Source organism: Fringilla coelebs (assembly GCF_963513975.1).
Source record: "Fringilla coelebs genome assembly, chromosome: 2".
NCBI classification, from domain to species: domain Eukaryota; kingdom Metazoa; phylum Chordata; class Aves; order Passeriformes; family Fringillidae; genus Fringilla; species Fringilla coelebs.
The window spans coordinates 72002209-72023170 of NC_140029.1; the positions used below are offsets into that span (position 1 = coordinate 72002209).

The window sequence follows — 20962 nt, forward strand, 5'->3', positions numbered from 1 at the left end:
AAGACTTTAGACCACTTAATGCCAAAGAAAAAACACTATTCTATGAAATAAAGAATCCAGAAAATTAAAGAAATAACCCACTAAATGAATTAAATAAAAACAGTTTCTGCAGCTTATAGTATCATGTAGTTGCTAGTAAATAGGGTAATATAAAAAAGTGGAGAGATCAGATCATGGCCATTATACAGAAGAAAGTTAGTTAAGTTGCTCATTTCCTGATTTCAGCATGAAGAGAAACCAGTATTATTGCATTTTCACCTGCTTAAATATTTCCATTTACCTTCTATTTGTACTATTATGTTCCACTATCACATCAAAATCTGAAGAGCAAATTCATAGCAGATCTTTTTTACATGTTTTCAACTTACCAAATTGCACAGAGTGGAGCAACTGGAGAAAGTACAACAGAGAGCCACAAAAATGACTGAGGAACTGAAGATTCTCTCTCATGATCAAAGTTTGAGAGAGCTGGGATGGCTCAAGCTCAAGAAGGCTCAGAGGAACCACATCAGTTTGTATAAATCCTTGGAGGGAGCATGCAAAGAGGACAGAGCCATGCTCCTTTCTCAATCAGAGAGAAGTTCTGTGGCCTCTTTTCCAAATCTCCAATATTACTTTTAAAGAAAATGCAATAAGTGTCATAATAATTTGTCATAACTTGAATGCTCTTGGCAGGAGCACCTCAATCTCCCACAGAAAAAAACTTTTCACTCAGTTTCTAGGATTCTTGCAGCTGTAGTTTATATTTTAAGCAGAGTGAAAAATTTCTGCATGAAGTTCCAGGATATCTGTGAGAAGCAGTAAATATATATAAAATCCTGCCTATATAGCAAGGTGTGCTGGCTTTGGTGTGAAGATCAGACTGTACTTTGGTATCAGGCTTTCAATTTTAGTTAACTGCCTGATCTAATCTTTAGAAGATTAAAGACAGACTGAACAAGTATTTAAAAACCAGACAATAAAAAAAGTGATCTGAACATCTTCAAATATCTTTCATATCAATACACCTATTTGTATTAATGTACATAAGAGCACTAAACAGTTCTTAGCAATTAGGCCTTCATAATTTGCAGAAAAAAGAATTATCAATTTTGAAGGGCAAAAAAGAAAAAGAGGACAGGAGACAAAGCTTCTATTTTTTTGTCTCATTTGCTTGCAAAATACATCTATTTTCAAGTATGGTTACATATCATGTATTCTAGGAAAACATAAATTATATATTTCTTTAACGTCCACCAGCAATATTCAAACTGGAAATGCAGTGATTTCATTTTGAATAGGGATAGCAAAACTGAAAAGTTTTTTAGCCATCTAGCTATTTAAGATTTATTTTGTTATTTTTTTTCACTTGAGAAAGCAATTTTCTATTCCTGAGAATGTCTACCACTCATCTTCACCTTCAAAGAACTTTTTGGAATAGCTACTCTGAGCAGTCCATTGTAGTCTAGCTCTAATTATAATGATAGTGATCTTCCCTGCAGAGACCAACATTTCAGAAGTGGATTGCTATTGTAGAAGTGGCCCGTTGGGCATTGCTGAACTCTGCCTTCAGTGTTACTCAGACATGTATGCATTTTCATAAACTCTTTCTTTTCACAGACTTAATGGTCCCACTCCAGTAAAGCAAGGAGTTGCATTTTAAATTTCAACTTGTACTTACATCTATTAGATGATTACATGATTAAATTTAAATATGCAATTAAACACTTTGTGAACTGGATGGGATACATTCAGAAAGGAGGGAGGAGGTGCACGCTGTTTTCTGATTGTGGAAAGCATGTGCATATTATCCGTATTTTATTTAAGAAATCGATTTCCTTTTTTAAGTCTTAGTTCTAACATATTCTGAAAATGTGCTAATGTTGAAGGAGAATTACCCAAATTATCAAACTGTCTCCTGCATAATTTTGAGCAGGAAGCCTAAATACACATTCTTCCCTTAATTAATCAATATTACATTATAATGGCAGTATATGCAAAGGTGTGGTCCTTAAAAGCAAGTAAACTTTCTGTTAATCCAAGACAGTTAAACAGCAGTAACTCAGCTAATATGGAACATATGAATCCCAGCTGTATCACTAAAATCTCTGCCAATAAACAGAATAGCTGAATTTTCGGCCTGTTATACCAAACAACAAGAGACAGGACAAAATATAAAAAGACTTCCTTTGTCACTGATTTCATGTTTGTTTTCTCCATTTTTATTTATTTTATTTTTCAGAACCATGATTCATTACAGTCGCTACTAGAATCAGCAAACCTAAAAGATTTTTGTGCAAGATCAACCATGTGAAAAATAACTTGTAATGCTGTATGTTTCTTCCATGGATACAGGAAACATCTACTAACTAGTAAAGCTGACAAGAATGAAATGTAGAATATTATGTTTGGGTTTCTTTCTTAATGTGTCCAGTCAATGCTAACCTAAAGAGAGTTTACTCAAAATAACAAAGTTAATCCAAAATGCACTTAAAAAGCAGCTAAATGGTAACATTGTACAGAGTGCCATCTGTTACTATCAGGATTGGAAGTAAAATGTAAAGCTTAAAATGTTAATTCCTGGAATATGGGTATTCCTGGTTGACAGGGGAAAGGAGTATTTGCCTATTACAAAAACTGTTTTCCCATTACCTTTGTGTTGAATGGCCCAACTCAGTGGTATCAGCCTTAATTTGACATGAATTAAGGGCTCAGACATACCCTGGAGTTATGTAATTTAACAAGTTGCTGCCTGTCAGCCGCACTGCAGTGGCTATCTGTGTGTGTGCCCTCGATCCACGGGAAAGGCAAGCCAGTGTAAGGCAATGTGGCTCACTTTGAAATTCCTCCATTTTGAAAAAAAACAAAAAAGAAGTAAAGATGTTTATATTCACTTAAAAGTAAGAAGGGAATATGTTTACCTCACCCCAAACAAGCTAAAGGATGTATTATATACCCTTATACATCATATAGACAATTCAGATACTACAAGATCCATATACATAGATTAAATACATATGTTTTATATACTGAGCACCAACATAAATGGAAAGCAAGTTTCCCCAAATACATCTTTGATTCTTTACAAAGCAGCAGATTGCCTCCCTTCTCCTGGTCTTTCAAGTAGGAGGTAAGAGACTTTATTAAACATTACTGTTGGAGACTGTGGTAAACAGTGGGGACAGAGTCTCCCGACATCTGTAAAAAGACAGCCTTTTGCGTGCACAGCCTACACCCAAAGTTCATCATGTCAAACCACATTTTTCAAATATGCTCCAAGTGCTGACTACAATTTTTTCTTTTTGTTTGTTTTATTTTGCTGGTTTTGTTATTTTTTAAATAAATGTACCAAAAAGCCCTAAGGGAGAAAATGACTATTCAAGTATTTATCCATTGTTTGGAAATCCTGAGAAATATGCTTATAAATTAAAATCTTTGAAATTTGATTTATTCATTTCCAAGACCATTTCTCTTGCACTGTGTATTTTCACAAACTCCAGCTGCTGACAGGCTTTTATGTTTAAAATAGTAGAACAATTGCACTGTGTATGTGAATTTAAAATATATATGCACTCCACAGTACTGGATACACACCACAATGTCTGTAAGACACAGTCAACCTCTGCTACACATTTTGCTACACATTTTTCTTTTAGCAATTCAGAGATGTGAAATCTCGTTATTACCATAGTGAACTAATTGAGCCGTTGTAGGGGCACAAAAGCAACATTGTTTCATACACAAAACTTCCAACTTCAAGAATTGTCTAGCATGTGAATATAGAAGTCCATGAGAGTAACAGCTCAGACCACTGCTACCCTCAAATAACAAAAACCCAAGAGTAAGAAAACAAAAAATAAAATCAGAGGAAGTTGGATGAAATCTGTGTCACCACTGAACTACACATTCTACCCCCCAACATAAGTGGTTATTAATAAGAAAAGACAGCTCTCTCCTCCATAAAGTGGAAACACCCAGCATGATCTGACGGCACCAGGTCTGTGTTGCTGTTAATGACTGTGGAGGTACCAACAATTTCCTTTCTGACTTTTGCTTCTAGAAGTCAACTTTACATTGGTGACAGTTCAGGGTGGGCAACACCTATTTTCTGAAAATGCAACTTCTTTTTTAAGTGTTTCCATGTGTTAATGTCCCATAAAGCTTATGTCAGAATATATGAGATTGCTTGATACAGCAGAAAATCTATTTTCTTACATCACCTCTAACTTGTACTTTCAAACGTATTCTTTGCCAGATATGTTCTGTGAAACAGAACACGCTATTTTAGGCTATTCTCTTGTTCAAATCCAACTCTAGACTCTATCCATCTCACACAGGCTATGAAAGCTGTTTCATCTTTTCAACAGAAAATGAAAGCAGGAAGTATTTTTTTGTATTTTTGTACTTAGTATCTGTATGTGCAGTCCTATTTAATCTTTAGGACTACCCAGTTAGAGAACAGAACGCCCCTGTGCAGAATTTGAGTCAGTTTGGTCTGTGTATGACACTTTCTGCTCTATTCAGTCTCTGTACACACTCTGCTGCTCTCAGTCCCAAAACACTTCCACAAGACACGGCCCTCATAAGCATTGATGAAAAGCAAACTGTGTTCATGTGGGCAACTGCTGCCATCACCCATTTGCTAAGGGAGGAGAGGGGGCCATGAACCCTTCAGAATCTACCTGTATATTCACCAGCTAAATGACAATGGCACTCGTGTAAATAGAAGAGTAAGCACATCTGAAGGTTGTCTCTTTAGCCAATAGAGAATAACCCACCTTCATTAAACAAAACTGTAATTGAACACTGGGACTCCCATGCATACAGGTTACAGATCTGTTCCAAAAGGTTCAAACAAGCTCTCAAAGCTGCTCTGTGATGAGGTTGGATTGGTGCATAGGTTGGTTTTCAGTAAGTTGAAATATGACAGTGTGCAAAGCTCTGTCCTGTGTCCATGACTGAGGGCTGGTAGAGCAGCTAAGCCTTCCCCTAGGCAGGGAACAGACATGCTCTTCTATACACATCAATGTATGTATTTGTACAGATCCCAGTAAAGCAAGAAATTACATGTAAATCAATCATAAAAGAGTTTTTTTTTCTATGATTCAACAAGAAGCAGTTTCTAACACTTCACTTTCTCTCCCAAATATTTCCCTCCTTATCCTGATTCAGCTGTGGTAACACCAAGGGAGTAAAGCAAAAGATTTCATAATGATTGCAAGACTGTGCCCTAAGTTTGTTGACACAAATTTCCATAAACATCACTATGCAATAAGTATTGCATATGTCTATGCAGTACATTTTCAAGAACTATGGCTTTTGTCCTTGCTTTAAAAATTCTTTGTAAAGGTAACAGCACTCAACTATGTTACTTCTGTTTGCAAGCTGTCATCAGAATAGCAGAGTATACTGTGATATAATTAATTCATAAAGTTTCTAAAGCTTTAGAAAATAGTGATTATATATTCAAAACCAAAAATACCAATAAGTGATACATTAAGAAAAACTACTCTATTTGAATATCAAATTAGGTGCAGGAATAATTTCCTTATTTTGGTCAAAAAGCAGCTTCTTGAATTTGCCAAATAACTTATCTAGTCCAGACATCTAGATGCTCCAGCATCTACCAGAAAATTTAATAAAGTTTTAGTAGCTTTACCTTGTTGCCTCCTGGCCTAAAATTAAAATCTGAAATAACTGGGAAAGGAAAACAAATTCCAGATAGTTAGGTTTCACTATTCAAACTCTCTGTAATGTACTAATATTTTTGCTACCAAATATGAAAAATATAAATGCCAAGGGACTTCTTCCAAGTATTAGAAATCCCATGCAGAAAGAGCCTAGTTATTAGATATGAATAATAAAAAAATTAGTACTCAAAGAGATCTGGAAATACATGCACACATGTGCATGTGTGTTCAACACTGGGCTATTTATTACATTAAAATTTTAAAAGATTATTTCCAAATCGAGAGAATTTATGAGAAATAAAAAAAAAGAAGACCCACAACTTTCAGATTGCAGATAATTCAGGGTAATCTAAAGTCAATACACATAAAATATTGATGCCATTGTATTTTGGTATCCATTTTGAAAAGTGACAAAGGGACAAGGCATAAGTACGCAAAAGTTAAGCTGTGAAATCCGTAATTTTAAAATACAAATCTATCTGGGAAGCTAAAGGCCTCTATTAGGTCACAAACTTCCTATACAGTGTGAAGAAAAGGTTAAATACAGAATAGAATTTGAAATATCTGTCATATGAGTAACACAGTTCCTTATGTCACCATGCTCAGCCTATAGACACAGAAACCTGGAGAAGGGTAATGTACTTTGCTCTTCCCACAAATTGCTCAGAGGCAGAGAGAAGCCTCCACTTCTCTTAAAACTCTATGGAGAACAAAAATCTATGATCTTATTTTAAAATTAAATTAAGAGACAAATCACAAGCATGGCTTATAATGCCTTTCAGATGCAGCTCTTGAAAGAGGAGGTAATGATGATGTTCCTGCCTTCTGAGAAAGCTTAAGAGCCCTTTGCCAAGACATATGAAATGAAGACTCTTCTACCACCTTCATGGAGATTGTTTTAGTGACTAGGCTAGAAGCTGAGCTAGATAAAAGCTTATTTCTCCTCTTCAGCTGAATTGTAAAGCTTTGGTAGAGGGAGTAAGGGCCCCTCTTTGCACAGCCGACAGTCACGTGATATGTAGACCAGAGCAAAATTAAATAAACTAGACTTAGCCTTGCTCAGCAATTACATTTTTCCTGTTTACAATTATTTTTAAATATCACTAAGTTACCTTAAATTCTCCACACAAGGCACATGTTGGGTAGAGAAATAAGTCTGCACTAGGGAAAACAAAAAGTATGTTTATGTAATTAAGACAGTTTCATAATACACTCCATTGAGCTGAATTACAATTCTGAATTAAGGTTAAGAGTTGCACAACCAATGCTACTAGTATTTTTAAAATTTTTAACCTTGCAATCCCAAGACCTTTTAAAACCCCTTTTTGCAGGGGTAAGTAACACAAAATATGTGTGATTAAATATAAATTTTCAAAATTCTGGTACATAGAGCTTAACACCTTTAGAAGTTGGCCATGCATCCCCAGCTTGTTGTATTAGTGCAGAAATCATAAATGCTCTAATTTACTGCAAAGAAATTACCTACAGTGCATCAGTGTGCATGCACATGCAAACTGTATTACAAATGAAAAAGCTGTAGCTTTGACATCAGAAATAACAATAGCTTATGAAAAGCAGTTATTAATTCACCACTTAGAGCTGTGGGGATCAGAAATCCAAGTTACACAAAACAAAAGGCTGCTCTATACCAGATCCTTGCTTTGTTATATTACTTAATCTGAAACATAACATCTCCCCTCTTTAACAGAAGGCAGTAGGAATTAGCCATGGAATACGGAAGACATTCTGAAAGGTTATCTTTGAAAAATCAAGCTTTACAAATGAGATTCATCTGACCAAAGCAAAGATCTGCTTTGGAGGGAATCACCTGAATTTTCTTTACAGGGGATGGGGAGGGCTGGAGGGGTGTGTGGGTAGGAGAAATTAGGGTGTAATTAGTCTGATTTGTTTTAAACACCACCCTCGATCTCACCATATAGAGAGAACTTCAGATCACCAGCTCACAGATGTAACCCTTACACATATTCACAGTCAAGAAGGTGGCATCCTACTCTGGTTTGTCAAGAAACAATGAAAGGTTTTGAGGGCCTTTGACTTCCTCTGTTTCAGTTTGTTAACAGATGTTAAACATTTCACGCCACTTCCATTGAAAAGATAAAAGTCAGTCACAACTGCAAAAGCTGTAACAACTTCTTTACAGCGGCAGAACCCCAGAAAAGTCCAGCAGTATTTAATACCTCACAATCTGCATGGAATATAAAATAGTGCGCAGCAAATAAAGTGAGATTTTCAGAATTACAGGTTTTGCCTATCCTGTGCTTTAAGTGAACAAAGGTCCAGTGGGAAATAATATGCAACAATGTAAATACAACCTGTATTAGAGTAACTATATATGAGGGAATCTCATGGTTGCAGGCCTCAATTCTGACATGTTCTAACTTTAGCAAGTTCTCTTAGAATATGGGCTTTGGTTTGTAAGAGACATTTTATCAAAAAGTAAGAAAAAAGGTTTTCTAAATTTTTTATTTGTGTTTTTACTTATATAGCAGGAGTGAAAAAAAAATCTACACTGTAAAAAGTAATTTTCCTCCTTACAATGAATTGAAAAGAAAAAAAGAGTAAGAGTCAGACACAATCGTTCAACACTGAATTGCAGCTTTCATCTAATCTGATATTGGCATCTAGGTGAAATTCATTACTATAGAAGTCTGAAGGTCTGAAGACAAAGCCAGAGCTAGACACCTTAGGCTCTCTTTCTAAAACAAAGCCAGAAACAGAATCTCCTGAGAAGTAATTATTCTGAAAAGGCTTGAAAGACTGCTTAGCCTTAGTCAGTGAAGCTTACCTTATCTGGCTTGCCTGAACTTTTGAGGTACCTAATTCTCACCCCTGATTGGGAGTTTGGGCTGGCAACTTCAGGGCTAAGCATTAAGATGCCCAAATTAGGGTGCACTAATTCCATCTTAAATTTCCACATGCAGACAGGGTAACTATAAATCCCATTCAGTAATATGCACATAGAATCATACCACTGGACTGAAATGAAACTTTACTAAAACTTCTGGACACAACCCTTTATTTAAAAAAGCTCTAACAAAGAGCTCATGTTTTTAGGAAATAGTCACGGACTATACCTCAAAGGCACTGCCTTTGTCACTGCCTAAAATAACATGTGAGATTATTCTGTGATCTTTGTAATAGGGGTGTTTGGCAGTATATTGTTTTAGCACAAGTGAACCAGAGAGAGTGAGAATGTGTGAGGTCTATCACCCAAAAAATCAAAGGTGAGCAAAGTAGAGGACAATGATTTGAAGGATACAATTGATCTGTAAGAACATTAGGCCCTTCTTCTATAAGGCTGCTCCAGCTCTGAGGTGTTGGTTTATAATGAATCATTACTGCTAAGGTCCTCAGCACACAACTCTTGTTATAAGGCTACTGCATTTTATCCTACTTCCAATTCCAGTCCTCCAGGTAATTCCAGTCCTCTGGTGTGGTATTTCAGTGTTCTTTTGCTTGACAATGATTCTCTTAATAGAGAGCTGGCAGTATGGAAAGTTTGAGCCAAATAGATTCTATGTTTTCTTCTGTATTTTCTTAAAAACAAGAAACAAGTGGAACACAGCCAAAGAATTTTGTAGCTGAGCAACTTAGAATCACTGAATCTTTAGAAGTTGGGAAAGACCTGTAAGATCATTGAGTAAAATACCTACCAGCAGCAAGTAGAATAAAAACCCCAACACACTACTGTGCACTTGTTTAGCAGTATTTTATATTCATATGCCTGTCAGAGCTTGGACTCTGTGCCCAAAGTCACAACAGTCAGCATGGATTTATGCCAGAGATACCAAAACTCAGCGCTTCTGAAGTGGTGCTAATGCAACCATTCCCTGTGGGACTATGAGAGATACATTTGAACCAGTATTTTCAGTCTGAATGCAGCTTAAAAGCATGTTATTAAATTAATATATTTGAAACAGCTAATGCTTCTGTAATTAGAAATTGTCTAAAAAATACTGAAAAGCTGAAACCAGTACTTTTTTTTTTCAGATTGCCCCTAAAAACAATAAAGTAAAAGTTAAATGAAAAAAAATAATTTTGCAGCTTTACTGCAATGCATGCAATCCTGGAATAATTTTGAATAACCCAATGGCCAAGTTAAATAAGAACCTTGCAAATCCACTCCATACAGAAAATAGATAATTGCTTATAGCTACTGCAAGCCCGGGCTGAAGGGCTACCCACAGTAGTAAGTGCACATAAGGCAAAAACCATAGGAAATAGTACTTATTCACTACAGGTCACAGATTAGCCCCTTCTCTGTAACTCAGGAATTTCAAGCTCACTTTAATCTAGTGTAATTGAGCTAACCAGCTCTTACATTAAAAAGTAATGATTAAGTTAAATTTCTTGCAGACTTTCTGTACCTAAAACAAACATGCAGTATGCCTCTGGCAAAGAAGGATACTAATTATAGGATTGACTCATAAGATGAAAGGTTGCACAAGTTACTACTAGAAGCTGAAGTATGGTAGGCTGCTTTGAAAAAACACATTGAAATTCTCATAGTCTGCAGTTGAGAATTTAATGTCCTAACTGTACTTAACAGTGACAAGAAACAAAACTAAATATGCTTGCAAACTGCTTGTTCACATTTTAGATGAACAAGCTAGAAGGGAATAGTGATTACTTCATCATTCTGTAACAAGGATTTTTAAACGTAATAAAGAAGTGAGCTCTACAGTGAGTTTTTATTACATGAAAGCATGAGAAATTAAGTATTTTTGGTCATTCTTAGCTTCCTTTTGTAATATAAAACATGGTCTTACAATGGGTATTTGAGGATTCATTGCCTGACTTCACTCTTAATGCAACAATTAATTCCCTAATTTAACAGGAATCACAAAAGAAACACATCTCCAAGGCTTCAGACATCTCTGGGAAAGGATATGCAAGTTCAAAAGTAGTTTTGCATTTCCAGCTGCAGCTTTCTCTGGGATTAGCAGACAGAGTTGCCAGCTGTGAGTTGGAACAAAGATACAAAATATGCCCTATGTGTTGTCGTGAACTGGTCAGATGCAACCTTCTAAGGCCAGATGGGTACAGCTTATGCAAACTCCTATTATCAGCTGCATGAGCTTGGGATGGGAATTCATGAAATAAATGAAATTTGATTCAATTTTGTTCAAAAATCACTTGCTGACATTTCTACTTTCATTTTAAGATATATACTTTCCATCATATCCTAACAAGAAACAAGAAATGTATTTTCCAAGAACACTGTGGAATAGTGTTCTCTCCAAAATACATTAATACATGCTTTAGTAGATAAAAAAGAATTACATATAATTAGTGCAATTCTCATGCTGAAACTAGACAGCCAAGGCCATTCTGAGCACTTCAGCTTGGTCAAACTTTGCATCTACTTTAACTGGATTATGACCATATATATTTTATATATTACATTTCCAGAGATTATGAACAAGTAGTGAAAAAAGACATTTTTATTCCTAATTTATTCTATGATTTACATCTGTATTATGGAGCCATTTGCATTATATTTTCTCACTCTGAAATAAATTAATATTTATATTGCTAGCATCTTACTAAGTAGGGACTGCTAATACTAATCTAGATTTTATATTAGATAGATGATTTTTTTAAAGTTTCAAACTCAAGTATTCACATTTTTCTGTTCTTTCCTCCCAGTCATAATAAATGAATGTTTCCATGAGGTTCAGCAATTATAATTAGTTTTCCATTATTTTCTTTTCTGTACATTTTCCGCAATCAAGAAATGTGGTAGGAGTTTATGCCACAACATTCTCATCTCAGTAAGTGCCCTAATGTGGCTCTCTCTTCACTAATCATTCGTTTTTGTAAAATCTGAAAATTCTTTGTCTGAGATCTGTTACTCTGTCAGCACAGACAAATTAGTCATCATGGTCAAAAGGATTAAAAAGGGATAAATGACAACAATATAGATACATTGTGTTCACCTAGGAAAGCAAACTGAAAAAACCCACAATTCTGTTCTTAACATGTATCTTAAAAAGTTTACAATAACACTTAAATTTACAATTCCGAAATTATTTTTAGCAGACAAAAATGACAACTGTCACACCTATGGGCCACTGGCAACATTCACCATGCTTAAATACATAATAGTTAAAAGCAATGGAAGGAAAATTCCCTCTTCTCAGAAATCTAGCCTTCTGTGGCAAGGGAGGAAAAAGCAGTTTCCCCCAAAGAATAAAAGGAAAATTCTTTTAAAGATCCAGAGATTAGTGTAATGCAGGCATTAAGGAAATGATCCATGTCCTCAGTAATAACCACCAAGTGCTTTGATAGGTGTTCAGTCAACAAAGCCAAGCCAGTTCTTTACTCAGAACTTAAAAGAGAGTGATGTACAATGACAGGAGATGTTTGGCTGTGAGCAATAAAGCCTTTTGTAACTGCAGCAGTATCTGTGAGAGACAATCGGCACAAGTGTGGGACACAAGCTCATCCAATTCTGGAAGAGAAAACCTTATGGCTGCATCCCACTTCTGTTACATCACAAGCCTGCACAAAGTAACAGCAGGAAAGGACTCAGAAAGAACTAGGCTTTTCCAGTTTGGTATTTTTCCTCTGTTGCACAAGCTACAGCATTCCTTCATACGTAAAAACTCTTCAGTATGGAACTTTTTATGTATCTTTTGATCCAGAAGAGCATGTCACAATTCATCTCACACAACCCTAATTATGGAAACCCGTGTCAAATCAATCTAACGAACCACGTTTTGTCAAAAGAAAAATCACATATTAAAATTACCGTATGTAGTTAAAGGAAAGGTTTAACAATTTCCTGGGAAATTGACACAGAGAAAAGGGGAATTCAAAGCAAATTTTCTAAAGCCTCCAGGAAGAAATACTACCAATATGCATTAAAATCCAAATTTTGTTTGGCTTTATATTTCTACTGCAAACTCTGTTACTGAACCATTCCCTGGTCTTGCATACTCCACAGAAATATTTATTTGTATATCAAGGATATTTTGTCTTTTTACACAGAAAATATTTGCATTTCAGAAGTGTAAATGCAATTATAATGAGGGAAAGACAAGAAGACAATACATTTCTGAATTAAAAGGGGCTAAACCCACACCAGTTAACACAGCAAAATGTCTTCCAGTGATTCTTTTGTGTAGATTCATTCCCTGATGTAGAGGATTACTCATTATAGTGCATGAAGCAAGGCATTAAATCTTTGCAAAGCCTTTACAGTGTCATATTCAGCTTTTTAAGTTTCCATTGGATATTATCAACAGACCTCCTTTATGACTTGCTGGTCAGTCTGAATGCATCTAATAATACAAAAGTAGTAACAACCAAAACAGAGGACTGCCCATTATTTGAGATTAAAGAGCAGAATAACTGAAAGTCTGACCCAATCACCTGTCCTTTACACACATAAAGCAGGAAGTACGGAATAGAGTTGAGTTGATTAGTCAGATAATAATTTAAATGGAAATTCACTATTTTATATCCCAAACTGTACTTCAAAAACACAACTCAAATTCTTAACTGTTTGAACAATTTCTAGTCAAAAAAAAGAGAACAGTTTTACTGGTATACTTTCATCAGGATGTCCAAACAGGAAACAGAGCAGATATGCTTTCCCCCTCACTTTGAAAAGCTGTGAGTAATAAATTAGATTCTATTATTTAACCATGACTGGGTTGCAGTCAGAACATGAAAATTATCAACACGGTAATTACCTCAACAAGCAATCTTAGAGCCTGTTGAACTGTATTGGACTGTATTGCAACTTGCTATTTTGAGAAGGAATGAAACCAGGATCTCAAACAGTCCCAGGCCCTGCAGTGCCAAGCAGGCAACACCTGGGCTGCATCCTCAGCCCTGGGAACACACCTGGGACAGGAACACACTGGCGATGGAAGAACCAGAGCACTGGCGGGCAGCCAACACACAGTCAGCACTCGCGGGAAGGGAAGAATTCTGCACTCAAAGGAGTCACCAAGAAAAGGACACCCAGACATTATCACAACCTGCTCTGCTGAGTTTGCCATCAGAAGGCACCACAGAACAGACTGCTCAGAGGTGAGCAACAGGGCAATCAGCTCATAGATCCTGATGGCTTCGGCGCCAGCTGCGCACCTAACTGCTCAGTGTTGCAAAAGCCTTAGGATGACCACGGAAGGGTACAGAGAAATTTGGAGGTGCCTCCTTAAATTGCAATTCCATTACCTCTTGGATCAGCTGTGATAGAGAATGGGGTCTGTATTGTCCGGTTATACACCTGTTTTGAGCACCCTGCTCAGTCCACACATATGTTCTTCCTTCCAGGGCAGTCAGGGCAAAGCAGGTAAACCAAACCTTTTAGCTTAAACTAAAGCTGCAATGTGTCCAAGCCTCCTGGACCCAGAATTACTGGAATACTCCTGGAGAGCAAATGAATTGTTGTAGGGCTTTTAAATGTTTGCACAGTTAGGTAGCTACCATCAAGTTGGTGATGCAATTTTGGAGTCAGAATCCTGGGTCTATTTGAATATTTACTCCTTACATACCTCTAGATGCTTGACAGGGCTAATGTTACCTATAATGAGACACCCCTAAAGCATTTGCTACTAGCCTAGTGCTTTCAGTTTGTACCTTGAACTGGGCTACTTGAAACACACTCAGTGAAATGAAATTTCACTGTGCAAAGAAATCTAAGCTAGACTTTAGGTAGCAGGCACAAAATAAGGACCTTGCTTATTGTCATTGTAAGAGCTTCAAAGAAGATAAAGAAATTTCAAACACTCATTACTTGAGGTCACTGTAGACTTTCATAAGAGAGCAGACATGCTATACTGAGTACTTCTGTTCTACCGAAGTTACTAGTAAGTGAATCAATTCATTGGAAGAGCCCTCACACCTACAGTTTTGCAGAATTAAGCTGTAATAGATGTGATTAGAAATCTTTCTCATAAAACAAATTTTCCACTGTAAAAAAAACTAACTGAATGGTAGAAAACATTTAAGGATAGTGCAACAAAGTGGGCAGAAGTTCAGCACTTTCAACTGATCGGATGCCCTGAAAGCTTCAGCTTCCAAATCTTGATTTCTTGGTAAATATTTGTAAATTCCTTGGTACAGTGTCTGGCTTACTTAACAGAAATTCTGTTAGGTTTGGGAGTTGCACCTCCTTGCAATGTCATTTCAATTCATAAGCTAAATTTTCTTCTATGGAAAATTTGTGGTGTTTTTTGGTTTGTTTAGGCTTGGGTTTATTTTTTAATTTCCTTTTTTTTTTTTAAGAGGCAGGATAGACAGGATAGCAGATAGAAACGAGGGAAATACTTCTGACCATTTCTGTCTGCTAACCATAGTACATATGTAATGTTAACAAGCTACATAATGAAGTGTTTTCATACATATAGGCACAGAAATGAGAGGTACATGCAAGGAAAGTTGATGAGAGTAAGCTGGGAAAGTTTTAGAACATGATTAAACTGCAATGTATTTGAATTTCCTCTCCATTAAGTAACACTTCAGAACTATTTAAACCCATTTTAGTGGTAATATCTCTGTTATTAAAGTAAAATCTCCCCTCTCTTTTTTACAACCTTCTTTAGAAGAGGAGCCTAACATATAAAGTAAATTCAGAACAGTAAGAAAAGGAGCTGTTTGACTCTAAGTTATACATGAACCCTAAAGGGTCAGAACCAACTCAATTACCAAGGACAATGAATTCAAAACATTAAGGTTTCCTAAGTCTCTTTATGATGAGTGAAAGAAATGAAATTGTAATAAAACTTTTTAAGACATGAATAGCAATTCTCATCTCTCTTAAACACCTCGTGGAATTTGTTCCAGACTTCCTGAAGATAAGATACTCTATCATCAGGTCACATATGGAAAATATCAGACTGACTTACCACATTTTTACAAAAGTCTACATTTCAGTTTTGAAATAATGGGAAGGCAATGTCTCTGTAATAAAACAGTGATGATATTTATAAGCTAATGATGCTATTATCTGTACTTAAATTAGCTGTCACTGCTTATGAATGTTGTGAAAGGTTTATGAAATATTCCAGCTGCTTTCTATCACAGTGTTCAAAATGGCAGAGAGGACTATGAGAGATGTTATTAGGTAATCTCAAATCAGAACAAATACTGAAATAAGAAGGGGATATATGTTGGAACAGAACCAAATAATTAGGAATAATTTCACTTGCTATATACTTTCAGATGCCATTTGCCTCATGCACATAAGCAGCCTTCCTTGAAAGGCTGCTTTGCATTAGTAATACAAAGTTTACTGTACAAAGCAACCAAATAAAATTACAGAAAAATTCAATTGATGGAAAAACATTATCTGGAGCCTGACAGCTTTAAAATCACAAAATTCTGTAAACAGAAAGAAGAAAGTGACACAAATAAATTAAAAATCCACCATATAAACAGTGGAACTAATGTGGAATTGAATGTCATCCAAAAGTTACTCTCAAGTTAAAAAGCTATATTTATGTTTAATGAAATAATATAAAAAGTTGCAGCAAAGCTGATACAGTGGGATTTTTTCTGTTTTACCACTAGTGAAATTATTTTACAGAATACACATGCAGCCAGCAAGCTTCCAGCTCCCCCCTTACAAAACAATGTAAGTTATAACCCTGCAGACTGCAATTTCTAGCTTTTCAGCTTCTTTGTTCTGATGTTTAGTCCTTGCATACCCCCAATACCCATTACACTCACAGGAAAGTTTACAAAGTCACAGATCCTAATCTTGGTAATGTAAATAAGTAGATCTATGTGAAATTTTACTTTTCCTACACCATCTACTTCTTTTAACACCAGGAAGAAGGAAACAACACAAGATTTTGTCCCCTAAATAGCACTTTTCATTACTGAAACAACATACCTTGTAGATTTGAAGAGTGACACTCAGCTCCAGAACACTTATATTTAGTTCCCAGATAAACGAATACTGCAAACCTACAGAAAGTAACTAATAATAAATCTACACAAGAAAACTGTAAAGGGAACTTGGTGGTCAACCTTAGGTAAGGCAGTCAAAATGTCATGGGAGTTCCTTAAAGGAACAAAATTTAAAGCAGGTAGAGTTATGGATTCCTCAAGAAAATGTAATGTTTTCACATTTAATGATCTTCTTTATGTATTTTGTCTCAACAAGCCATAGTCTCTACTTTTATTCCACACCTTAGTAAAAACCTGTTTCTTTTCTAGTTTGAAACATTCTTTATAATTGAAATCAATCTGGTTCATGGCAAAGTAGCAATTTTAGACCTGATAGCCAGTTTATTTCAAATGCACATGATCTTACAATCAAACTGCAGATATGTCCACTGCTGGGACTTACTCAACAAAACATTTCTGCTTCATTGAAGCAAAGAATGTGTTTATTTCCTGGAACATGTAGAGGCTAGTTTCCCAAGCTCCACATGGAATGGTATCCCTCCCCCATCCTGTCTCCCCCAGATTCCCATGCTCCTTGATCTATGCCAGGAAGACAAGCAGAAATAGTCATGGAGAAGGAAGAATGAATTTGGCTGGAAAACCTGTGCAATTTTTCATGATGCAAAAAATTTGTATTTTTATAAATGGAACAGTGTGGTTACTAGAGGAAGAAAAAAGCAAAGTCTGGAAAAATAAGTCTGTTCTTTTGGTGACTGGTTGGCTGTAAAATACTCTCTTGTGCCTAGGTGTTAATTTTCTCATTTCCTCTACTCTCTCAATTTATTCCAAATTAACTGTTTGTACAACCAAATGATACACTGAATGTGCACATAAAAGGGGAACATCACTGATTTTAGATTGACAGAGAAAAGAACATTATTGTGGGAGTTCTAGGAACTATTTTTGTAATACATCTCAAAAAAGGTCCATGCCACAGCCTCTTCTGCTTAGTAGAAAGCCTGTCCAGAAACTAAAGGATTCTTGTGACTCTGGGGCTTCTCTGCATTTTGAGTTGAGCAATACAAAAGGAACCACTCATAAGAATATCTGACATAATAATTCTCTTGCTTCAATTTTAATCTGCCATCTTCTTATGACTGAAAAAAGGTAAGTATGATTTCTAATGGTGGTTGGTTTTTTTTAAATTTGCTAAGACAGACTATGAAAACATAATGGTTGTTCCAAGAAAGCAATGGTATCTTCAGAAAATCTGCTCGTTACCTGAACCATTCCCACATCTCTCCTTAACTTCACCACAAGTGTTTTGAGGGCAATGAGCTCATTAGGCTTAAAAATAACCTTTAGAAGGGAGTTATTTTAATTCTTTTTCTATCACAGATAGATTCACAGTCCAGCTTACTGAGCAGTTTCAGTGGGGAAAGCACAGCAGTGCCTGAGAAGACAGGAGAGTGAACTCTGCAAATCTTAATTGGTACTGAGAAAAGAGAATCATTGAACCCTATCAATGCTACTGTTTCAACACTTTTGGACAGTCTATATTACCTTCTATTTCAGAATTTACACCTATGAGAAATTCTAATTCCACTCAAATTCCCAGTTCAAAGAATTCATATTCTGTCATTCGGATGAGAAAAAAAAAATAAGTCTTCAGGTGAGAAAAATGTCTTTAGTTTACAAAGTGAGCATAAATCACAATTTTAAAAACATGCTTTCATTTCTAATGTTTAGATGCTGACCAAATACGTAAGATTGGTCTGTACAGTTTATTTACCTGAACTAAGTAAATTAAAATATAACCATATAATTGTGTATTTAATTGTCTGACATTTTAAAAACACACATAAGTCATTGTGTCCCCCTTTAAAGTTTGCACAAAGGTGATAGCAATTCTCCTGGCCTCTAATACTCTCTTTACTTGTTCATTATAGAATCCTTTCAACTTTGCCTCCAGCAGTTCACAAACTCATTTTTTCATGAGTAAATATTTAAACCAGATCTGCTTTAAAATGTCTACAGAAAGGAGATAAAAGCAAGTATTTAGATTTATAGCTAACTAGGTAATAATCAACTGCTACTAGAAAGAATTTGATCCATGTCTCAGCTTTAACATGAACCTGTAGTCCAGGTAGGGGGCTGGAGCCTTTGTGCCCTTATGGTAATGTTCTTAAGCAAACAAAAGATTGCCACACACCTTGGAGGACAATTAATTCATTGAAACAAGACATTTAAACTTTTCCTTTTCATCTGTAACATAAGAGCTAGCTGCACTAATATTTGACTTTCAGTTTCACAGTGGAAAGAGAGAAGAATAAGAAAGGCAGAGAATTAGAACTTAGTTCACTGATCATTGAGAGCTTGTCCCACACACTTAATGGTCTATCTCCACTTAGCTTCAAGTAATGCAGTCTTAACTATCAAAATAGATCCATTATTGAAATAGACCACTAACATTTTCAGCATTACCTGTAAAATGTTCCACACGTTATTTATGTATCCTTACAGTATCATAGTTTTTACTTGGACCTAAATTTTCCCCTATTTAATGCTAAGTACAACTCCAAAGTACTTCAGTTCATTTAGGGACTGCTGTAGGAAAAACTTCCTAGGCTGCTTGAGGAAGGCATATACACTTTGCAAAACTGAGGCAGCTGCTGTTAGTACCTGAAGAATCAACACACAAATTCTGAACAAAAGCCTTCTGAAAACCACAGCAACATATGGCAACTGTACTTCATGTAGGATTTCTGTTATTTAGGATTTTAATGGGCGGTTACTATGCAAATAACAGACATTTAAACGATTTCAAACCTTTTATTATTGCTTCTGTAAAAGCTAGAAATACTTGCCAATTCTCACAACTTTGCTGTTTCCACTTCTGTCATTTAGCCAAAGGTGGTGTGCCAGACATGAGAGTAGGGAATGAAAATGTCTCTAATCTAGATTTACCACTGCAGCTTGTGCCAGAGAAAATGCTCTTTTCCATGGGGTTGCCTGTTGTCCATTTAAAATGAGTAATAGCTTCCTAATGGTTCCATTTAGGATCCAAGCTCAGGCTCAATTATGAAAGCCAAATCACTATAAAATAAACAATCTGAGTTATTTCAGAAGACTCGGCAACTGTTCTTTCATCACCTTTTCAAAATAGTAACTTGTGACTTTGAAAAATATGAAATACACAAGTCACTAACTACAGTCAAAGGCAAATGATAAGACAGATAATTTCCTCTTCCCTTCTTTGATTATGCTAGAGAACAGAATTCATGCTTGAAGAGCACACTTTCTTAGAAGAGAACAAACAAGAAAAGACAAAAAAACACGTAAAATGAATTTATAAGTTAGAGATACTCCATTAGAATGACATTGTTGCACTTTACATTTCACTAACTTTCTTTTTTTTTTTTAGATTAAAAATGAGTAAAAACAGATGAAGCGGATAATACTGAATTTGCCCAGTTGAAGGAATTAAAATACATACATATATGAAATGACATGTCTATACCCTGTCTAGAAATATCTTCTGCAACTCATTGAATTTGAGTGATTTACTTCAGTAAGTCGAGATCAGCATTTCATTCTTGGCATCAAACCCGACAATGTTTGATATGAAGAACATTCTTTCTAAATGCTCTGAGATATTGTCTAGACTACAAAAATGCTTGAACATTTTTGAATTTACTTTCTAGGCTTATGTTATACATGGGCATGAGTTACTGCTGCAAACATTAGAACTTATTTGACTTATTCTCTGATTTACCGGCTTTGAGTGTTGCAGTCCTTAAAAGTAAAAGTTTTTATATAAAAGTATTTTTATAGATGTGGAAAATGTTTGAAAATCTGGTTTTAGAAGTTTATTACCCAAAAGGCACTAAAACTAGGATGGAAAAAAAAGAAGGAAGTTTGGTTTATTTGTAAAAGACTATTTAAGCAATATATGAAATGCTGAAGAAGAATTGTTTCAATGAAGTTAATACAATATAAAACTATTGAAAAGTATGGGTTTAACGCACAATAGTATACTCTTGGTTTTATTTTAATTTTACACAATTAAAAAAAAGGAAGGATATTTATAAGAAACTGTGTGTATTTATTAAAGTAGCATAAAGTATTTCAGGACCCCGACAATTTATTCTTTCTATAAACAAATGGTCCAGTTTGAACTAGAGGGAAAAAAACTCCTAAAACATAACTTCACCATTACAGAAACAAACAAGTAACCCCAAGATTTTCTACACAACTATTTTGAATCACATGTATTTTTTTATTTTATAAAGTAGACAGCAATAAACACAAAAAGAATAGTTCACTTTTTTCATTGAATTAAAAACATGATGCAATATAGACCACCAACAGTCTTGGAAGAAGTAGTAACAAGGCTTCTGCTACAGAATAAAGAGATTCTCTCC

General features: G+C 35.5%; 1 protein-coding gene across 1 annotated transcript in view; it reads right to left on the minus strand.

Annotated features, from left to right (window-relative positions):
- Nucleotides 1-20962, minus strand: part of TNFRSF19 (TNF receptor superfamily member 19) — a gene marked incomplete at its 5' end in the record, with an annotated part of 43139 nt that overhangs the window by 8716 nt on the left and 13461 nt on the right. The window lies entirely within an intron of this gene.